Genomic DNA, 24,077 nt, shown 5'->3' with positions numbered 1-24,077 from the left:
GTCTGACAGAAGCTTTGGAGAAGACTCTCAAACTAAGCCAAAATCTGCCATCTTTTATACTCTATCCTCTCCATAGAAGTGAATGGTGAGAAACCTTGCTCCTAATCTTTCTCACTTTCTGAGATCATACTTTCCCATGCGATCTGCTATCTGATGTGCCCACCTCCTTCCGTTCTCAGCTACTGCTAATTATCAACATGTTTTGGGAAGCGTTGAGATAACAGTTTCACATCTTCCGGCTGCAATACTTTTCATACCTTTCTCATGAACTCTGTATTACCTCTGTATCATTGTATACCAAAACTAATAAGCTCCATTTTATTCATCTGATCTTTCATTACAGGTGCTATATTGGATTTAAAAGTTGTACCAAGTTTGTATCAGGACTCATTGTTCAGACCTGCTTTTTGCAGATTCTCAAATATTAAATCACTTGCTTATTGTTTGGCCTAATCAGTACTTTTCAAGTTGTCATAGGCTGCATAGGCTGCATAGCTCTGGCCATCACTATTCCAGTGGTAGCCTTAAAGCTAGGCCATATATTAACATTCCCCTCTTCACCCTATCCCATAGGGTGACACCAGGGTTAACGTACCTTGGTACCATCCGTTCCAGAAGGTATTCTATGAGGCCATCAAATTATCTGAGTCTTAAGATCAACTGGTACAATTTGTTTAGTTTTCGGTTGAGACTTACTCAAACCTGTAGCGAGAAATGTTTTTATGAATGGGACTAATCCATGAGCTCATTTACAAAATCCCATGAAATATAGGTATGCGGGTAATAGCAATGTATCTGTAGCATAGTGCATGGGGAGATAATCCAATGTATCTGTCTCAGTGGTCCTTGGAAGGAATAATGGTTTTGATTAAGCATTGTTATGGGCTCAACAAATAGTACTCTGATTGCAGGCTGTTTAAGGTTGTAGGTATTCAGAATCCTTAAACAGGTCGGGATTCCTGGACCTTACTAGTACTCATCATTGGTATCCAATCATGAGCACTAATAAGTGGATAGCAAGTATGAGGTTGCCTCATACAGCAAAAATGGTCAATCCTAGGAAAATTTATATTAACCAAGGTCATGCATGGATCTTGACATATGCATAATGACCTGGAAGTATGGGAAGCATTGTATATATCCGTTACCCCTCTTGGAGCTTAGTCAAACCTACAGAAAGACATGCAGCTCAAGTAAGCCTACACCAAAGTTAAACAATTGCATAACAGGTTGATACTAACAGAGTTTACACCTACATTATGATATCAGAGCCAGTATTAGGGTTTGATGTTACCCTTGTATCTGAACAATATCAATTTCAATTTAAATTACATAAACAAAAATAACGGGGAAACTCGTGGAAAAACAATTAGAACAATTAAAGGAAATAATAGGAAAATAAAAATAAAACCTTTTCAACATCTAGACAGGATTGCTGCTAAACTGAAAATAAAAACATAATATGAATCTATAATGTCCATAAACAGCAACAGTAGTTCTCAAATTAAGTATCATTTCAAAAGTTTCTTTCATCGATCATGGTTGAGGCGGTGGAAGCGCTGAAGAATCTGGACGGAGATCTGGCAGGCTGGCTTGCTGAAGGAAGTTGCCGGTCTTGAGATGTAACATCTGGTTCTATGGCTGAGTAAACACGTATATCTTTCACATGGACCCAAGACTTGTGGTCCAGTAGTTTGCAAGGTGTAAAGGTCATTGCCACAACCTTGGGGGATCTAACATCATTGGGCCAGGATAGATTTTGAAGACGTACTTGTGGTGTACAAAGTGGGATCTTTTCATGTCTTTATTCTAGGCATACACCATCATAATCAGTCCATCAAGAGCCAGAGGCTGGCAAAGGAATAAGCAAAATAACTGTATGCCTGAATGATATATTGCTATATCTTAGTGGGCATAATCAGTGTGAATTGAATGGACATGAAAGACAATGTCAACATGGAGAAAACAGTGTTAATTAGGTGCAAAAGCAAAAGGGAAACCAGAAGGGTTCAATAATGAAAAGCCAATTTACATAAATGCAAGACAGATTGGTAATTATTACAAAGGCATGATCAAATAACAATGGTAAAGTATATGGAACAAAAGAGAAGATTAAAAAAACAATTAACATTTAGAGATGATGGTAAATGTTCAATTATTGATGTATGGAGGGCAATGCATCGCAATCTATCGCCAATAGATATGGAATCTTCACCTACGATGACTACCATTCACCAAGGGTTGAGCCCTCAGCTGCAGGAGGCCAGCAGGACTTACGAGCTAGATGATTCAGAAGGAAGGGTAGAGGCCAAAGCTTTGTGTAACTCCAGCAAGTGGAGAGCCTATCTCTTTTGCTCATGGACCAATTGATGCATCTGTCGAAACTCACGCTGAATAATGTCTCGTTTCTCACACCAGGTAATGTTGGGGTCTGTGCATCTGTCTTTTAATTTAGCGATTCTTTGCTGCAACATAGCCTTCAGATCAGATACATTATCGGGTAGCTCTTCTTTGCTAGCAGTCGTCTCCTCCATCTGGGGAAAGGCAAAACTTAAACAGACCAGTAGTGCAATTTATGTGGTTAAGTTATTGAAAGAAGTCAGAATGCTAGGAGGAGGGTCGTGGGTATAAATGGGGGCCAGGAAAGAGGCTTAGTAAGAAACAAAGCATCGAGAATGGAAAAAATTAAAAAAATTAAAAAAGCACCCTGAAGGGTGTAAGATAAAAATAGGCTTAATAATAAAAAACAAAATATGATACATCTGAATTGCAGCAAGGCATATTCAGAAGGCAATGCCAGAAAAAGGTTCCTTGAAAAAGACAAATGAAAAAAACATTCAAAAGTGCAGACACCAGTGATTGACCTTCACATAGAGTTTAAGTAACCTTTTTCAATCAGACAAAGAAGTAGGAAGAAGCATATCGCTTCAAGACAAATCCACCACGCGGCAAGAGTTAGTTGAAGCAAGGTGTTAGTTAAATACACAAAGCATGAATTCCAGGACTGTTGCACCCAAATAATCTACACCAGTTTGTCTCACAATCACTCGCAGTGAAAGACAGACAGATAAAAAAACCAATAGTTGGGGTTATTGTGATTACCTGTTGTAAATAGAAAGGAATTAAAAAGTGGAGTGTATAATTTTCCTTATTCATGTCCGAAAGCTTCACCAATTCTCTGTTCAAGAATACTACAAATTGTATGATCAGCGCAAAATGCTCCCCCAAATGGCCAGTTCAAGGGAGTATTTCTCGCGTTTTTTCCATATAACGGATAATGGTTAGTAAATATGTCTTCTTTCTTAGACCAGGAAATAATGAAAAGCTTTCAGATGTCACACATATCATAGAGAGATTTCAAAAATGAAGGCTTTATATTCATAAAAAACTAAAGAAGTAAATGTCACATCAATTTAAACAGCTTAATAGTTAAAGCAGAAAACATTTTAAAAATGTGCAATACACAGCTTTTATTAAAAAGGGATCCCGTATAAAGTAAAATGGCATAAATAAGTCAGTTCAGGTATACATATAAAAAACATAAAATGAACATCCTCTGGGGATCACTCATCCCTGCAGTTGATAAGAACTCCCCAGGGAAGGTATGCATAGAAACAACTAAATAACTTGCTGACTCAGTTAGGTCATTTGTATGGTACCATAAATATACACTTGAAATTAAACCAGGAGAAATATAAAATAAAAACACGTTACCTGCAATAGAAACAGAAACATCACACCAACACATATACAGAGAAATGGTTTCTGGATACTAAATGAGGAGCTGAGTACTATGAGTAACTGTGAACTACAAAATCAGATCGGGTTCGGAATACGCCTAGTCATTATGGACGGGTGGGGTGGGCGATTTTGATTTCTGGGCTAGCGTTGAACGGGTAGTAGACACTGCGATGCAGAATGGTCGATGTGATAGCAACGGAAACATTCCACATTGGCACGACAGTTGAGGTTTTGGTGAATCTGTTTTTTTTTCCCTCTGTGTTTTCTAGGTACGCGTAGTCGTGGTCGTGGACAGACGGCTGCGTAATAGCCGCATTGCCCGAACTTGAGCTCGGGGCAGATTCCGTAATGGTTGAGAACACTGAAAGGCATAATGGCCATATTGCTGGCAGCGATAACACAGGACATCTGGAAAGCGATCAGGACTAGGCCGGGAACGGTAGTCTCTGGGTTGTCTAGTGGAATCAGGGGGCCCCCGTAGGGGACCTCGCTGAGGTTGGGCGCGGCGGCCACGATTATCAGGGTAATCATTCCTACAGTCTTGGCGATGTGGGTTATCTAGTGAGGGGAGGTCACTCGGGCGCCTGCGGTCTCTCTGTGGCTGTCGTATCTGCATCCGGGAGACATGCAGCGATGGGGAGTCTGAAGGAGGTTGACGGTATTGACTATGAGGACAGTGCCGGCATGGACATTCCATGGCGTTATGTCCCAATCGGTGGCTGGGAGTAGGTTGAGAGCGACAGTCCCGGCACTGATTGTTAACGCTAGGAGCATTGAATTTATGTGGAATGGGTGAATCGCCTCTTGCAGGGGGCCGTCTACTAGGTCGTGGATTAAGATTCACCTCACCAGGTATCAATAACGATGTCAGATCGACAGTGTCTGGGATCACGTAATCAGTGATAGTCGATACCCATCTACTGAGAATCTGATAGTGGAAATGACGGGTGGAATCGGGTGTGTATATGTAAATAAAGTTTAATAACCTTTGCAAAGTTTTGGTATTAAAAGTGCCCTTACGGGGCCACGAGAGTCCAGGCTGAAACTTATTCCAGGAATGCCATATTTGGCAAAACTTTATAAGATTTATGTGGTCTCCTGGGAAGTGATTTATCACTCTCTCAAGAGGCAGCATAATGAATTGGGTACCAGAACTCTGGTATGGTAGAACACTGATATCTGGGTAGTATCAAATAATATTGGCAAATCTAGTCTTATAAAACACTTATATCACTACTATCTGTTACTAAATTCGAATATACAATGGCAAGCTTCATAGTAACACATGCAATAAATGAAAATATACTCACGATTCGTGCAATGTAATCTCCAGGGCAGAAAATTAATAGAGAAAGAGGACAGTTGGCGGGATCACTACGCCCTTTTGAACTCTCGGTGGCATAGGGAGGTCAACCGCAAAATAGAAAGGATTGTTCCAGAAAGTCCTTACCAGAGATTTGAATAGATGTCAGATCACCAGTATCTGGTGTTGGTTGCGGAGAGGAAGATATGACATAATGGGTAGTGAACAACATCACCCAATATGTATAACCACGGGACCTAGTGAGTAAGTGGTCTACAAATGAGCTTCAGACCTGTAACATGCTATAGAAAAAAAATGAACTATTGTAATAATATATATATTGACCAGACCTAGAACCTGGTACAAGGTCAGCGGATCAAAGAGCAGCTTCAGAGATAACAGGGAGATCTTGAAATGATAATGTGCTAACAGTGTACAAAAACATGCGATGATTATTCTGATAGTAGAACATGCAGAGACATAACACATTCATACTCATGCATCTGCTAATGTACTCCAACATAGGGACCCAAAATAAAAATTACTAATTGGCGGACAGTTCCACGCTTTGACCACAAGTGACATTAAGAGAAAGCAAGACAAAAATTGTAAACAGAAATATGCCTAGAGAGACAGTACAAAAGTAAATAAATACGTAGTGTCAGCTATTATATATTTATACTACTCTACCCCTAATTAATGAGAACTACTCTCCAGAGTGTGCTTCTAAAGACAGGAATAAATCTCGGTTTCTACTGCCTGCCAAGAATTATCTCGGTTACGATCGGCCACGGGCTATAACCCATGATAGAGCCCCTAAGAAGGGACGTTGCAACCACTCCCAAAAAGAACCCATAAAACCCGCGAATAAGGTCTTCTGAGTCGAAGAGCAGCGGACCACTGGATTTCCGCAGATTAGGAATCTTCTCTTTTACAACTAACCTCTCCAATGGACCTACAGTGGTTTGGAATGTTTCTCGTTTACAACAAAACACTGAGAAATTTAAGGTGAGGAATTTTCTCTGTTACCACAAACCCAACTAAAACATTGAAAGACTAGGAATTTTCTCTGTTACCACTAACCCTTCAAAAATATTGAATGCCCTAGTCAACTAGTCCAAACTCGCAATGAAAAGCGTCAGACGTCTCTATATTGCTCCCACGGTCATCTGGACTAGGTAACTCATATGTGGGCAATAAAGCCGAATCCGCAGGCCACTCCGAAAATGGAATGGAAGTCTGCTCAAAATCTACTAATTAAGATACTGTCATCCATTGAAGGATTTGTGACCCTCCAATAGGTGTAAGCCCCAGGCATCAGTATCGTCAATGGTTATAGCGTGACACTGGTAAAAGAAATAATAATAAAAAATTAGAAAAGGAAAAAGAGAGAAATAAAATAAAAAGATATATGGTATGTTCCTAGAAAGAATCCCTGAAACCTATTCCAGAGATAGCAAGTAAAAAAAATAAAAAAAAGAAATAAAACACATGTAAGCTCTTCGGGGAAGGTACTACCATAAAAAAGTCATTAGTTGGAACACATTAGTCAGAACAAAAAATGTGAAAAATTACACGTTCATCATTCGCTAGACAATATGTTTTCCACTCAACAAACCACGAGAAGGAAACTCAAGAGCATTAAAGAGGACACAAGAAATTGAGCAAGGACGGGGCAAATAATAAAAATAAATTCATCCATACAGTTATACCTGTAGTACAACAGGAAAGTAATTTATATGTAAAGATAAAGTGGAGAAATAAAAAAAAGTTGTGTAGCAATGACCATAAAATTAAAACACAAAACTTGAGCACAAGCATAAAAGTCTGAAAAATATCTGACATGCAGAATATGGGGAAGTGGGTGGGACTTAGAGATTGATGGACAGGCATTGCGGACCATTAATCAAGCAGCTTTATATTCTCCCTAGTACCGGGGAGTAAAGGAATGAGCAATAAACAAACAAAATAAACATATAGAGTATACATTAAAAAAAAGAAAGGAAACAGACTGTGGGGATAACCATATATGTTACTGAAACACCGATTTCAACAAAAGGCAAGAAAGGCATTGTAACATGTGTAGTCCAGAGCTGTACCCCTAGAATAAATGAAATAAAGGAAAATACATATTAAATGCTTTTGGGGCGGGTACCAGATAGATTGGAAGTAGCATCTAAACAGGAAAATATAATAAATTGTGAAACAGGACACCAGAATCGTGGTGCAAATATCACAAGTTAATAGCCATAAATATGACAAATTAATAAACCCGAATGCGATGGCAGGAAACTTCTGTGCCTAAACAGGTGAAAGGGGAAAAAACAAATTAAAGCATGTGATTCTTACACCAAGAACTTCCAATGATACGGCATAAAACATACATACTAATCAGTGATTGGAATGATATGTGTAAATGATGACAAACAGAACAGCTGCAGCATTAGAAGGAAAGAAAAGGTGGGTTGGGTTATAAAGAAACAACAGGAAATAACTTGAGATGTGAAGCAACGCTGTATTATCATGGCACGCAGCCATCATCTTCTCAAACGGCAATTTCATTACTACCAGCATATTGCTTGATTCTGTTAAGTAAGGGTTAATTTTTAGTTTCCGGACTAAGGCTTCCTAGACGATTACGACAGGATTTATGTGCTAAGAAGCATTGTAATGTGATCACAGGAAACCACACTAGGACAAAGAAGGAGAAAGCTGGTTTTTAAAGGGGAAAGTCAAGTAATGTATGTTTGAAGGTGTGGCACGATAAGGTCTATCAAACTGTCACTTGCAGCACAAAAAGAAAGAAAAACCTGTCTCGGGGTTAAAATCACGGCTCAGAGACAGAATGAGAAAGCCTTTGTTTAAGGGAGATGGAATGAAATAGAGAGCAACGCCCAAAAGTCAAAGCAGTATGAGCAGTGAATCTTGGGGAGTGGGAGATAACGTCCTAATAAAATGACACAAAAGAGGAGAAAAAGTATGCCCTGATAAAAGGAGAATGCAGAGTAAGACTAAAATGCAGTGCCATAATTTTAAAAGTGAAAGCAGAAATACATCCGTACAATCTTACATGCTCAGAGGTGCACGTATAACGGACTTGGCAGCATGAGGCATGAAAAGATAAGTCATTTTACAATTATGAGGGGAAACTGGAGTTGAAAGACATGAGAGAGAGTTAGTTAGACGGATTTTAGGAACAATACAGTTGACAGAGGATAGGCAGTGAGAGGTTAAAAAGAATACCTGTGTAAATGACTGTTTAACTTGTACCACTTCAGCATAGAACAGGGAAAAAAACGAACGGAAAAGGGGGAGAGAAAAAAAAATCACTTTCTTAGCTTTTAAAAGTGAACTGTAGAGCCTCCTCTGCCAAAGCAGTGCTGGACTGATAAGGCAGCTAAAGTGGGCAAGCTTCCCAGATTCTCATGTCCTTGAGATAGTGAACTACAGCACTTGTTAGGGAAAACCTTTAAAAGCTACAGAAAGAAATGGCAGTTTCGGAAGCCTGGATAAGGATATTAAAAAAATGTGAGAAAAAGGGGTTTAGAACTTACAACTCTTCGGGCAAGGTGAAATAGATTTACAAAGGCAGATTCGAAGCCCAAGAGGGAGTATATATTTACTAGTAATGTAATAAGCTTTGGACCGGAAAGAGAATCAACCCTCACAGCACATGGGACTGAGAAGGAAAAAGAAAAGTTTTCTAGGAAATCAAAAAAATAAAAAAAATGATTTCTGGTTTGCACAAGAAGCCAAAAAGGTGTATGTAAGGTATTAAGTTACCCCAATTGGTACCGTGCGGGCCACACCCTTATAAATTTTACACGGACCACAGACATATGGTGTAGGAGTCGGTAGAGCATCAGAGAGGAGGGCAGGGAGGATTATTGTGGCAGAAAAAGGGGGACAAGAACAAAATGTTGTGGAGGAAGGGATTCAGATTGGACTTAAGGAAGGAAAAATGACTATGGGGGTGGGGTGAGAGCACAGGATTGAACAGCTGTGAAAAAGAACAATCAGTTGAACTACGCAGTAAATAATAAAGATTTTGACAGGTGGAAATGAGAAATAAGAAAAGCAGAGACGGAACAGTATAGTTCGCACAAAAATACAATTCAGACAGAGTGCAAAGACACACACAAAGATACAAAAGGAAAAGGAACGGAATAAGAGATACTACGCAGTTATTCATGCTGCGCTATGAAAAAGAGCCGAGAAAAGTGTGGACAGGAAGGGGGGGGGCTGCGGGCTGTTAGGGGGAAAGCATAGTGCAGAAGACTGAAAGAATATTTAGAGAGATAAGGAGAAAAACAGCAACTGGACGACGGCAATCAGCTACAAAGTTGAACACCGTAATTACTGTTTTCAGCTAAAAAAAGAAAGTTGTAGGAAGTCCAATAGAAAGAATGAGGAGGAATAGAGTCGCACACACAGAGTGAAGGCAATAGCAGATGTGAAAAGGTGGGGGCTGTCTGTCAGTTTTGAGGAGTGGTTATAAGAACAGAGAAACCAGAAGGATTTTAGAGGAGAGCAATCTGAAAGCGTGCTGTTCTCCTAGAGTAAAGGAAATTCCCTCGATACGGGAACATACAGAAGAGAAAAGAGCAGGATTAGACCCAGGGGACTAATAGGAGAGGTAGGTAGAAGAAGTTAGGATGAGGGAGAACAGGAAAAGGGGTTGGGGAGGAAAATAAGGTCAACAGAAGAAGAAAGAACAGAATACATAGTGAGAACCAGGAGATAGGGATTTGAAAAAGGAGGGATTAATACAGAACACAGGGTGGGATTGGAAACAGAAAATGCGCAATCTCTAAGGATTGTTAAGCGAGAATTGCTAGCATAAAGACCAATCCAAAGATTTTGAACATTGAAATAAACATACAGCAAACCCCAAATCGCAGTCGCCTGGATTCGTTGTTATGCTTCATTCACACAACAAGCACAGTCTTGCGCACATCACGCAAATCAAAGAGACGGACAGGATAGAAGAAATTTAGGGAAGCAGGTGAAAGAGATGGACAGGATGGGAGAAAGAAAAAGGGGGTGAGAAAGAACAGAACAGAATATTGAAAGATAGTGATGGGGCAAGAAAAGGCAAGAAAAGGACAGCAATCAATTGGAAGATAAAACAACAGAATTTTAGTCAAGAGCTAGAATCAATCCCCACTTTGACAAAAATTCGCATGGCGTGTTTAAATCGAACGCTGGGTCACCAATTGGCTGGAACCTGCATAAGAGGATTTTTCAGTCAACCCCCCTTGCCATTTTGTCAATCTCTCCACCCCCCATATGCCCCTCCCTTTCTGATTTCCCCATTACTCCCACTCTGTTTCCCAACCCCCATCCATGGACTTTTAGGAAGCTATCCAAACCTTTTTTAAACCCCCGCTAAGCTTACTGCTTTTACTATATTCTCTAGCAACAAATTCCAGAGTTTAATTATATGCTGAGTGAAGAAATATATTCTCCAATTTCTTTTAAATGTACTACTTTGTACCTTCATTGCATGCCCCCTAGTCCTAGTATTTTTGGAAACAGTAAACAAGCAATTCATGACTACCCGTTCCACTCCACTCATTATTTTACAGACTTCTATCATATCTTCCCTCAACCATCTTTTCTCTAAGCTGAAGAGCCCTAGCCACTTTAGCCTTTCTTCATAAGAAAGTTATCCCATCCCCTTTATCATTTTCGTCGCCTTTCTCTGTACCTTTTCTAATTCCACTATATCTTTTTTGAGATGCAGTGACCAGAATTGCACACACTAATTGAGGTGCAGTCGAACCATGGAGCGGTACAAAGGTATATAACATTCTCATTTTTGTTTTACATTCCTTTCCTAATAATACCTAACATTCTATTTGTTTTCTTAGTCACTGCCACACACTGAGCAGAGGGTTTCAATGTATCATCAACGATCATACCTAGATCCCTTTATTGGTCGGTGATGCCTAGTGTGGAAACTTGTATTATGAAGCTATAGTTCGGGTTCTTCTTTCCCACTTGCTTCACTTTGCACTTGCTCATATTAAACGTCATCTACATTTGGATGCCCAATCTTCCAGTCTCGTAAGGTTGTAATTTTTCACAATCTTTTTGTGATTTAACAACTTTGAATAACTTTATGTCATCAGCAAATTTAATTACCTCACTAGTTACTCCCATCTCTAGCTCATTTATAAATATGTTAAAAAGCAACGGTCCCATCACAGACCCCTGGGGAACCCTACTATCTATGCTTCTCCATTGAGAATACTGACCATTTAACCCTGCTCTCTGTTTTCTATCTTTTAACCAGTTTTTAATCCTCAATAGAACACAACTTCCTAGCTCATAACTTTCCAATTTCCTCTGGAGTTTTTTATGAGGTACTTTGTCAAATGCCTTTTGAAAATCCAGATACACAATATTGACTGGTTCAACTTTATCCATGTTTGTTCACCCATTCAAAGAAATGTAATAGATTGGTGAGGCAAGATTTCCCTTTACTAAATCCATGTTGGCTTTGTCTCATTAATCCATGTTTTTGAATATGCTCTGAAAGGATTGGATCTAAGTTGGAGTTTATATGCTGTTTGGATTACTTAATAAAGGTTTGAAGTACAGCCTATTGCAGAGTTGGAAGAAATAAATGGTTTGAGTTTGCATAAGCTGTTACTATAGTGTATCTTTGAGCACGAGGGTGCAAGTGCCTCCCAAACCCCTGGATCGTTCTTCCGGACCATAGACCCATTCCAAAACATCAGAAAGGCGGTATATCAAGTCCCATTTCCCCCTTTCCCTTGCCCAAGCTTGATTGCAGTTGAACTGGAATGGATGAGTGAGGTGAGAGTGGCCCTGAGTGTAAAACTGAACCGAACTGATCTGCTTTGTGGTCCATAACTGGATACCGCACAGGTGCGACCCAGATTACATTTACATGACTTATGCAATTCTAGGAGAACACTGAAAAATCCCATTCAACTGATGTATAAACACATGATCCTTCACCCCATGCCTATACACTTCACTTATTGCAACATTAGCATCACAGCAGCATCTCTCTGCTCCTTTCATAATATGTATGGTCAGTGGGCAAAGTGCATAATGCAGCTCCCATGTCTGGGAAATTAGAAAGTTCCACAGTACCATCTGAACATCTCTGTGCATAAATGCTCATATACCTGTGAATATTACTGAAATGATTCCATGTATAAATACTGAACATAGTATACAGTATTATTTCTTTGCGTTATAAATTATACAAAAGGGAGATAAGGAAAGAACACAATCTTCAAAGAATGGTACTGCATATGGTCATCAATGCTCTTATTTAAAAACAAATAAATAACATATTGGTATATTACTGGTATGTTCCTAAGACTGGGCAGCCAATTTATTTGACAATGATCCATATGGATGTTGCCAGAATTACAGTCTGTTTTATAATGACAGCATTTAATCATAGAGCTTCAATTGCCATTTAAATTTGTAGATGAATGACATGATTCCATAATTTTCTTGGATTCCATGCTCCTGGCACAATGACTATGCCAAAGTATTTTCTTTAGCAAATTTGTGATATTGCATATTAACCTCACATGCTGAGGCTGTCTAATGGTCCATAAAATTGTATTAAAATATTAAGGAAAAACTATGACATTTAATTGTATGATCTTCCCTAGTAAGGAAGTGCAGTTAACCTCCAAATACCCTACCATTCCACCATATGCATTTAACTAGTCCTAGATGTAAATTCAAATGAAAATTCCATGCACAAAACACAGAAATGCAAAAATGTCAAATATGCTCATATATACTCTTACAGCTAGCTTTGGTTCTAAACCAATTTTGAGCAATATTTTAGCACCTTTGGTAAATGGCATTAATAAAGTGTTTAAATCATGAAATGGAATGCTGCTCTATCTCTTAAATCTGAGAGCTTTGGTCAGTTCACCGCAAGCAGCTTTCCCAAATTACTGTGCAAATAAAATTTCAATATTGTTCTATAAGGCCTATGCATTAAACACACGGAACATGTTTGTTCAAAGGTAAAGGTCCTAGACTTCAGGAAAGCAAAATGAGAGAATACCTCAAGGAGTGTGTAGCTGGATGGGAACGTCAGGAAAAGTAGAAAAACAGTTGGCAAAACTGAAATGAGCTATTTTAAAGGCAACAAATAGCTGCCCTTAATACAAAATATCTGCCTAATAATGAAAGCTGAAAAGGTAAGGAATAAGAGGTCAACCTTTATAAGCTACAAGAGATCACAGAAAGAAGAAAACAGGCCAAACTGTCTGAAAAAAGCTAACGGAAGCTGGTAAACCAGTCAGGAAAGTAAGGATGCAAATGGAAGAAAAATAACCAATAGAGCAGAATGGGGGAACAAAACTTTTTTTTTTTAGATATTTTAGTGATAAGAGGATTTGCAAAAGTAATATTGTGAGACTCAAGGGTGAAGGGGAGGAATATGTAGAAGCTGATGAGGATAAATCAGAATTGCTTAACAATTTGTTGTGTTCACAGACGAAGAGCCAGAAGTAGGACTGCAGAAAACAAACATATAGGAATGGAAGTGAGGTAGATCTGAAATGATTTTCAGATGTCTGTATTTATGATGAGCCAACTAAACTAAATGTAGTCAAAGTGATGGGGCCAAATGCGATACATCTGAGAGTACTGAAAGAACATTGTGGTGGCTTCATTGCTTTATCTTCTCAATGATTCTTTGGAGTCAAGTGGAACCAGAGGACTAGAGAAAGGCAGATGTGGTCCCTCTACACAAAAGTGAAAGTAAGAAGGAAGTTGGGAAGTACAAGTAAAGAATCGTGCAGTTTCTGTAATCCAATAGATTACAGCATCCTAGGCAGCATGGTCTTATCAGATGAATCTAATTAATTTCTTTGATAAGGTGACCAGATAGTTGAATCTAGCAGAGTGCTAGATGCTGTGTATTTAGATTTCAGGAAAACCTTTAACATGATTCCACATATGCAAAATATAAATAAACTCAATGCTCTTAATATAGGCCCTAAAATGGCTGACTGGGTAAGAAACTAGTTGAGTGGGATGCAACAAAAAGTAGTGATAGATGGATTTCATTCTGAGGATATGGATATTACTAGTAGTGTACCACAAGGATACGTGTTTGGTCTTTCTTTATCTTTTTTTTTTTTTTTACATATTTGTGGTATTGCAGAAGGGCTGTAAGATAAGGTCTATCTTTTTACTGACAATAAGAAAATCAGCAAAAGGAAGATACCCTGGAAGGTTTGAGGAAGGAGCTAGCAGAATACTATGGAAACTGAGAGGAATGAGAGATTATTTTCCTAGACAATCTTTCCGGATACTGGTCCAATCAATGATACTATCACAACTAGACTACTGAAATGTAGCATATGTAGGGTGCAAGGAAAACACACTAAAATCACTGCAAACATTCCAAAACACGACAGCAAGACTGATTTTCAAGACATTAAGATATGAAAGAGCAACCCCATTGCTTAAAATACTACATTGGCTACCAATCGAGGCAAAAATATTTTTCAAAGTAAGCACCCTAATCTTCAAGATACTATTTAGAATGGCACCCAAATATATGCTTAACATGATTGAACTATGTTCAAGAAAGGCCAGCCCAGAAAACAGAAACTATCTACTCCTACATTTACCAAACTGCAAAAACACCATCTGCAAAACTAACTACACAGCAGGATTTAGCTTCCTGGGTTCCAAATGGTGGAACTCGATACCAAAAGCCATAAGAAGCATCACAAATCTCTTCCAACTCAGAAAAGAAATGAAAACCTACTTCTTTAAAAAGAATTCTACAGCTAATCACAAAGATATCATCACCTTCATTTCAAATCTACCTCTTCAAAAGCTATATGAAAAAATATCACCAAAACTCAACAATTGAACACAAACACTACTACTAGCTTTTCTACTTCAAATCTATCTCTCCAAAAACTCTATGAATAACCACACGAACTATAGATGCCCTCTCCATAGTGCACAACACTATTGTAACTCCACCAAAATGTAAATTGTAAGCCACTTTGAACCAAAACTTGTTTTTGGATAATAGTGGGATACAAGAATGCATAAATAAACAAATAAAATGAAGAATAGTATAGAATTTGTCAGCTAAAATGTAATGCTAAAAATTGCAGGGGGTCATGTAATTGGGCTACAAAACCCTAAAGAATGAGGGGTGAATAGGAGCAGGGCATGGGTGTGATTGTATCTGATGATTTTAAGGTGGCCAACCAAGTAGAAAAGATCAGAAAGATGATTGGGTGCATAGGGGAATGCCAAAATGCACAAGCAGTAATCACACAGTAGTCTGGTATAGAGAAATCAGGAAAAGCACAAAGGTGCCAAAAGAACAGAGGACACTAGTATGACACACACAAAAAAACTTTTAATTGGTCTGTCCAAGAATCTGATGTCATTAAGTATTTTGAATATTCAAAATAAATAAATGATAGAGACATTTAAATGCATTCATGGCATAAATGCACAGGAGGCTGAACTCTTTCATTTGAAAGGACGCTCTGGAATAAGGGGGGCATGGAATGAAGGTGTAAGGTGATAGAGTCTGGAGTAATCTAAGGAAGTATTTACTTATGAAAATGCAGCGGTTGAGTGGAAGAGTATTCCAGCAGAGATGGTAGAGAAGAGTAATGTATCTGGTCTTTATCTGCAGGTCTCTATCTGCTGTCATTTTCTCTGTTTCTAATTTTATCCCACTTCTTATTGCCTTCAGCTCAGTTGGGACCAGGACTGACATTTTGGCAACTTGAGACTTCACAAATACCTAGGGATTTTCCCCTCTTTTACCAAAGTAGTTGGGAACAAAGGCCGATGCCGGACAGGCTTCTACGGTCTATGTTCTATAAATGGCAAAAGACAGATGCAGATTCAGCTGCTACAGTATTTGAAATCAAAGGCCACTGCCAGATAGACTACTACAGTCTGTATCCTGCAAATGGCAAAAGACAGATGAAGATCAAGTCTGCTTATTGTATATCACTTTACTATCATGTGCTATGAATGAGGGTGCTGTGCATCTCAAGGGATGGGGGAAAATATCTTAATGTTGAAATCAGTAAATTAATTACTGTTAACAGTACTTTTGGATTTAACATATATTGTTCCAAGACTGCATCATATTTAACTGTCTAGGCATGATGGCAAATTGCCAACCAGTGTTTAATCATAAATGGCTATAACTTACACAGTATGTTCTCTAAATGCCACAATATAATTTACAATGTTAAATTCTTCTTAAAGTAGTTATTTACAAGAACCTCAGTGGTGGTATTTGACAATCAGTTGGTTTTTTGCCAAGCTTCACCCACCAACTTCTTTATTGGCTCCTTCAATTCTTATATCTAATGTCTTTTTAAAGTTCAAATATTCTTTAACTAGAAAGTATTGTTTAAACCACTTATCTGAAAAAATGTCAGCTCAAGGAGACATTACTCAGTCATGATTCATGTTTTGCACCAAGCTGTTTAAAGGAACCACCTACAAAAAGCAAACTACATTTAGTATGTGTTATTATTGGGGTAATTTAACTACATTTAACAAATAAAACAGAAATTTTTACCTTCCAACCTGCTTGGTCCATCCTGCCAATTATAAGGTGGAACAAGCGTGAAAGTGCCTACTTTTAAATAATCAGCTGATCCTCTACCCACTAATCCCAAAATACCAGCTAAAGCAAAGACGCTCATTCAATTTCTGCATTTAAACCACGTTATTGTGTTCAACAAAAAATCCAATATTGCTTTCAATAATTTAACAAATGTTCATAATGACCACAATCCCACCCTGCTGAAAGTGTCCAAACCTCTCCAGTATATATCACTTATGGAATGTTGTTTAAATATCCAATGAGGAACTAGAGGTGCCGTCATGTTACCTGTAGTGATACATGATTTATGTTCTGTTCAGTGCATTTTTGTAGCAAAAAGGGTGCCGGTACACAAATGCCAGGCCACCCTTCAGGGACCCAACCCACAATAGCCAGGCCCCCTGCAACCAGTCACAGAATCTATGACAAGGCAGAATTGGTGTGTAGAGCCTGAGCTCTTTCATTAAAACTTGGGGACCATGGGTCAATTTTAGCAGACAATGGAAAAGGTGCTGGTACTCAGTACCCCCCAAGTACCCCCTCAAAAAACCCTGGTTCTGTTGATCTCACCTTTACAGGTCTGCTGCTGCGACCTACATAACTAAGATTACATGGACATTGAATTAAGTAAACTACATTACTGCTGGTACATGTGGTCTTAAAATGAGATTTGACCTTATGACCTGTTTGCAGATCTATCCAACTAACTCCTGTTATGGCTAACTCACACCACTGACAATTTCCACAAGGTAAATGATGACCTTCAGATTTATCTATTATTGTATCCTAATATCTTTGTTTCAACAGCCACTCTCCAATGGTCTTTCCCTTTTTATATAATATCAGTGGGAATTCCACAAACATTGAATAAAATTATACAATGTGCCATTTGGATTTCAAGATCTGAACTAATTATTTAGCCATAGTAGAAAACAGTAACACACAGGTAAGAGGCACATCAAAGAATGTCTACATTGGTGAATCAATGTCAATATTTTATACTGTACACAACATTTCACTGGCAACCAATGTAGACATTTTAAGGTAAGGGAAAGGGAATGGGATATGGGACTTGATATACTGCCTTTCCGTGGGTTTTGCAACTACATTTAAAGAATCCATAAAATATTGTGGAGTAAGACCATATAATCAATGTCAATATTTTATACTGTACACAAAATTGCACTGGCAACCAATGTAGACGTTAAGGTAAGGGAAATGGGACTTGATATACTGCCTTTCTGTGTTTTTGCAACTACATTCAAAGTGGTTTACATAGTATATACAGGTACTTATTTGTACCTGAGGCAATGGAGGGTTAAAGGGTCCTTTTACTAAGGTGCGCTGAAAAATGGCCTGCGGTAGTGTAGGTGCATGTTTTGGGTGCATGAAGATCCTTTTTTCAACGTGCCTGTAAAAAATGCCTTTTTAAAATTTTTACCGATAATGGGCGTGCAGCATAATAAAAATTGGTGTGCTTCCATTTTGGGCCTGAGACCTGATCACCAGCCATTGACTTATCAGAAAGGTCTCACACGTTAATTGGGTAGTAATGACCTACGAGTGCCAAATGCCACTTGGTGTGTATGGCAAATACACACCAGAAAATTAAAATTATTTTTCGTATGTGTGCCAAAAATGAAATTACCACAAGAGCCACACAGTAGCCGGGCGGTAACTCCAAATTGGAATGCATTGGGCCTTATGCGGCTTAGTAAAAGGGCCCCTAAGTGACTTGCCCAGAGTCACAAGGAGCTGCAGTGGGAATCAAACCCAGTTCCCCAGGATCAAAGTCCACTGCACTAACCACTAGGCTGCTCAAATCTCTTTATTCCTATGAGTCAACAAGCTGTTGCATTTTGAACAATATGCACAGCCTGTATTTTAGTTGAATTGAAGCCCAAATCAAGGGAATTGCAATAATCTAACCACAATAATATTAGGCTCTGCAGAACTGTTCAAAAATCATTCATCGGTATCATTCACTTCAACCTACTCAACACACGTAATTGAAAGAAAGCAGCAGAGATCACATGGTTTACCTATGCTTGCATACTTAGATCATGGCCTAACAACACATCCAATTTCTTAATAACAGGTTTCACATGTAAATCCACACCTTGATATTTCAAAACTATAAGAAGTAAGGGATCTAAACTTTTTCCAACATACATAAGTTCAGTTTTTGCAAAATTTAAAGATAAATCATGATATTGCATCCAATCTGAAATTGCATCTAAATGTGTGCCCAATAAGGCTGCTAATTTCTCAGACATCTCAATAAGAGAAGGCCAGTGAGGTGTCTGCCGAGCAGCTGCACGTAACATGGCGGCTGCCACACGGCAGCACCCTGGCCGAGCTTCCCTTCTCTTCCGGCTTCCCCACTGCCTGGGTGACATCGCGGGAGCCCAGCCCCCATATTGGTGGGAAGGCCGGAGGAGGGAGGAACCCCTCTGCAACACATAAAAGCTGCCGACTAGACGAGAGGAGTCTCTCCTTCGGCAGCGAGCAGTGTACGAGTTTCCTGAGTTTCGAGCGGTGCGCGAGTTTCCCAGTCCCGCATTTTGGCCCTTCCATTTTGGTCGCCCTTTCCATTTTGGCCCCCCATTTTGATTTGGTCGTCCTTTCCACTTTGCCCCCCCCCCCCATTTCGGTTCGTTACCTTTCCATTTTGCCCCCCCCCCCATTATGGTTCATTTCCTTTCCATTTTGGCCCCCCATTTCGGTTCGTTTGTTTGAGTCACGGGTTCCGTCCCTCCATCTTTGCTGGCCTTGCTGCGATTGTCTGCCTCGCGCAATGAACTTTCTGAAGGACATCAAGGACTAATAGGCAGTGCGGCGTTGTGATCTACTGCCTCGTGAGGCTCCCTCGGACAAAGCTACGCCTCCGGCCCACTCCAGCCAGCAGCGGTGAGCGTCACGGTCTTCTACAGTGGTGAGCGTAACATTTTGGCCGTCCATTCCCTACCATAGCTGTTTTTGGCCACCTTTCCCACGCATCTAAATATGTGCCCAATAAGGCTGCTAATTTCTCAGACGTCTCAATAATTGGAAAAAAGAACTGAATATCATCAGCATGCATGCAAAATGATACTTGTTGACTGTGCCCACACACACACACACACTTGTATACAGGGGAATACCTTTCCATGCTTCAATTAAAAGTGCAGTACCTGGACACTTGTTGCGCTGAGCAAGATGGTTCAGTAGAATATAACTTGTTGCAAACATTTTTCTAAAAGTTAGCAGAAATGATACATTTTTGCATGTAAGTAAGCCTGTCCTCAGGATTTTGAGAAATGCTAACAAGCTCAAATTATGCTTTAGAAGAAATCATTACTTGACACATCCCAGCATCAATCTTTACTTGTCTCCTTAATTTCCAGGTTATATTCTATCATAAGTAATGCACTGTATATATAAAGGATTAGTCAAGGATACTAATAATGCAATTGTATCCATGTACTAAATATGTTGATGTCCTTTCCTCAGGGATGCAATTCTTTGTTTTTCCCTGATATGGTGTAGTAGTATGTGATTTTAAGTTTATATTAGGTGTCATATTTCTATTTAACCAGCAGATGGCAGCAGATAAAAGGTATATAAGGACAGGGAAGTATTCTTAGCTTCTGCAGGAACAGAAAGAGAAGGAAGAAGGGGTGGAGTATAGTGTGTAACCTGAGACATCAGTGACCCTGGTTTAGGTCTAACATCCTTAGAATGAGATTGTGAGATTCCCTCTTTGAGGAAAACTGAGTATTTCAGTAGTGAAAGTGTTCATCAATATACTTGTCTCCTTGATGTGTCAGAAATATCAATGGATATAGAGTGCATTAGGAAGAAAAAGGCCTTGCAGCCGTGAAAAAAACAAACAATGCCAGCAGGGTTTTGGATTACCCCAAAAGGAGAGTAAGCTTGGTGGAGTTCTGGGCTATACTGCACATCCAGTCCAGGCCTATGTGGATATAGATATTGGAGACTGTATTTAGTTCTTTCTTTGGATTCAGAGTATCTGCTGATGGTTTGTAATCTCCTGTTTAAAAACTGTAAGTAAAGAGCAAAGAGTAACTTTCTTTGGGAACCACAGGCAAGTTGTGCAACCTTTTTATTGGTTAATAATGTTCAAGGCCACTGAAGCAGATGATTTCACCCAAACATGTTGGGTATTCAAAACAGCAATGGACTATTAGTGGATGATTGTCATAGAGTCTATTAATGATACAGGACTTATAGCAACCAACCATCTCCTATGCTTATTGAATAACTGATTGCTCTTAATTTTATGATTTTTGACTGTCTGAAAATATTCCTAGTTGTTCTATTTATTGTTATGCTATTGAAATGAGGTGAGTCATTTTCATATTTACATATACAATTAGTTGGACAAGTTCCTGTAGGGAAAGCTTGGGGTTCTGTAGAGACCCCAACAAAAATGATGGAGATAAAAAAAATATTTTAATGCTAGGGAAAACATCCTATAAACATACACATAAAAAACTCACAAAAATAATATAAAAATTCTTAGTATTTCTTCTAAAATTTCAAGAATTGCACAGGAGAGGCTAGATTCTATATATCACACTTAAAAAATTTGCACAAAAAATACACTTAGGCCTATTCTATAAATTATGCCTAAAGTTAAGCGCAGTTTATGGAAAACACATAAATCTAGGCATAGTTAATAGAATACACCCAGCACCTGTTTTCTGCAACTATATCTAGTAGCGGCCATTTACACCAATAAAAATCTGGTGTAAATGTTGACGCCTAAATTACACATGCAGCAGGCATATTCTATAACACTGTGTGTAAATTTAAGGAACACCCATGACCTGCCTATGCCCCTTCCATGGCCATGCCCTCTTTCAGATCCACATTTTAGAATTTACGCTCATCACTTTATAGAATATGCTTAGATGGTTATGTGCATAAATTCTAATTAATGCCTATTAGTGTCAATAATTGCTTGTTAAGTGCAATTATCTGCACTGGTTGACTTGTTAAGATAATTAAGTTGCACACTCAGATCCAGAATTTGACCAGATTTGCATGCACAACTTAAGTCGCACTATATATATCTCGACAACAAGTTTCAAATTTTTCAGTTGATCTCAGTACTTTAATCTCTGACCTCAATCTTATCTAGTCTGTCCACTTATCCACACATAAAGCAGGACATACTTTAGATAACATACTACTCCCCTCCTTGTTTAATGTACACTTTACTCCTCTCACACCTTTGTCCCTCCCTTGGACCGATCATTTTCTTCTTACTGTAACCTGCATTGACATTGGAATTCCAATCAGACCTCAATTCCAGCCAATTTTTCATCATGATCACTCTAAACTAAAACTTTGGAATCTAACCTCAATTTATCTGCTCCTGAATTCCTTGTACTTTCCCTTCAAGACCAGATTACTCAGTTTAATTCTGCCTTGAAACAGGCATTTGACTCTTTATCCCCATCGACATTAAGAACATACTCCAAAGTTTCTCAGAAACCTTGGTATACACCCAACTTGAAACTTCTTCAGACTCTACTTAGCCATGCAGGAAGATACTGGTGTTGTCATCAGAGCATTGCCTCTCTAACTGCTTTCAAAGGCAATGCATCTGCCTATAAGAAGGCTATTTTGAAAGCTAAATGAAACCATTATTCAAAACACATCGCTACAGCCCCCAATACTTCATCAGTAGATAGTCAATCCTCATCTCCCTCTGCACAAGCTGATAAAATTCAGAACTTAAGCGATTTATTTCCTGCAAATTCTCAGCAACCCATCCCTCCGTTCCCCTCTTCTCCTAATACCCTGTCAGCGACTCTGAATGCCTTTAACACACTCTCAGCAACTATTGCCACACTACAGTCTATGAAATCAACCACAGCCCCACATGACCCTCTCCCATTCACTATCCTGAAACATTACGCTACCATCCTAGGACCCTATATCCAGTGCCGTAGCGGGGGGGCGGCTGGCACCCGGGGCGGGTCACCGCTGCGCACCCCCCCCAGGTGCAGCACGGCGCCCCCCCCTCCAGTGTGCACCCTCCCCCCCCCCGGAGCGCATTGTAATTTACTTTGGCAGCGAGGGGCAGGCGGGAGGACCGATCCGCCCCCGAGCCCATGTCGCTGGGAGCTGCATCGGCTCCATTGGTTCCTTGCTCTCTCTGCCCTGGAACAGGAAGTAACCTGTTCCGGGGCAGAGGGAGCTGAGCAAGGAACCAACGAAGACGACACCCCCCCAGCGGCGTGCACCCGGGGCGGACCGCCCCCCCCCCCGCCCCCCCCGCCCCCCCCCCGCCCCCCCCCCCTTCCTACGCCACTGCCTATATCCACTGTATGGTCACAACCAGTCTCTCTCATGCTCAGGTACCCAGTACCTGGAAAATATTGTTTTACAACCAAAAAGTAAAAGATACTAATAAACCACCCGCCTCTTGTTCCAATTATCAACCTATTTCTAACCTACCATTTATCACTAAACTGACTGAACACATCATCCACTCTCAGCTCACTGATTTCATTGGCAAAACTAATATACTCATCCAAACCAGACCGGTTGTAGATAATACTATAATACAGAGATCTCCCTTATAGGAGTGACCACCTACAATTTTTGCTCAGGATTAGCTGACCTCTGAGGCAGGCGCCAGTGCGCCGAAACACGGCCCGTGTCGGATCTGTCAATTAATAAACAAGAGACTTTGATCATCTCAATCCTGAAGGCCCAGTGTTGCTTTTTTGTTTCTTGATTTGTATCTGCTATTTTCAGGGCACCGACCGTAGAAGTCTACCCAGCCCTAGCCCCACCTCCCAACCACCGGTACTGCCACCCAATCACTGCTAAGCTTCTGAGGATCCATTCCTTCTGAATAGGATTTCTTTATGTTTATCCCACATATTTTTGAATTACATTACCATTTTCATCTCCACCACCTCCTGCAGGAGGGCATTCCATGTATCCACCACTCTCTCCGTGAAAAAATAGTCCATTCTCTGGTCCTCTCACATATGGACTACTGTAACTCATTATACAAGGGATTACGGCAAAAAAAGATCTGCATCACATGCAACTGAACCAAAACATCTCTATTAAACTGATTACAGGCTCTAAAAATTTTGATCATGTCACCCCCCTTCTCAAGAACACACAATAGCTAATGGTCACCCACAGGATCACTTTTTAAAATTCTCCTACTGGTCTTCAAAATTAAACACTCTGTTGCTTCCCCCTTTCTAGCATGATTTTTGACTCCATATTCCCCCTCCCCGAATGCCCTTCATTCGTCCCAGCAACACTTGTTGATTGTACCCTCTTTTCGGCCCATCAAGTATAACACCACACCTTAATACACTAACCACCTTATAATTGAAAGAGAAAAATGCCTAGATTTTGACCCAAATCGGGAGA

This window comes from Microcaecilia unicolor, chromosome 4, assembly GCF_901765095.1.
Source record: "Microcaecilia unicolor chromosome 4, aMicUni1.1, whole genome shotgun sequence".
Lineage (NCBI taxonomy): Eukaryota > Metazoa > Chordata > Amphibia > Gymnophiona > Siphonopidae > Microcaecilia > Microcaecilia unicolor.
Note: the sequence above shows the minus strand (reverse complement) of the source record.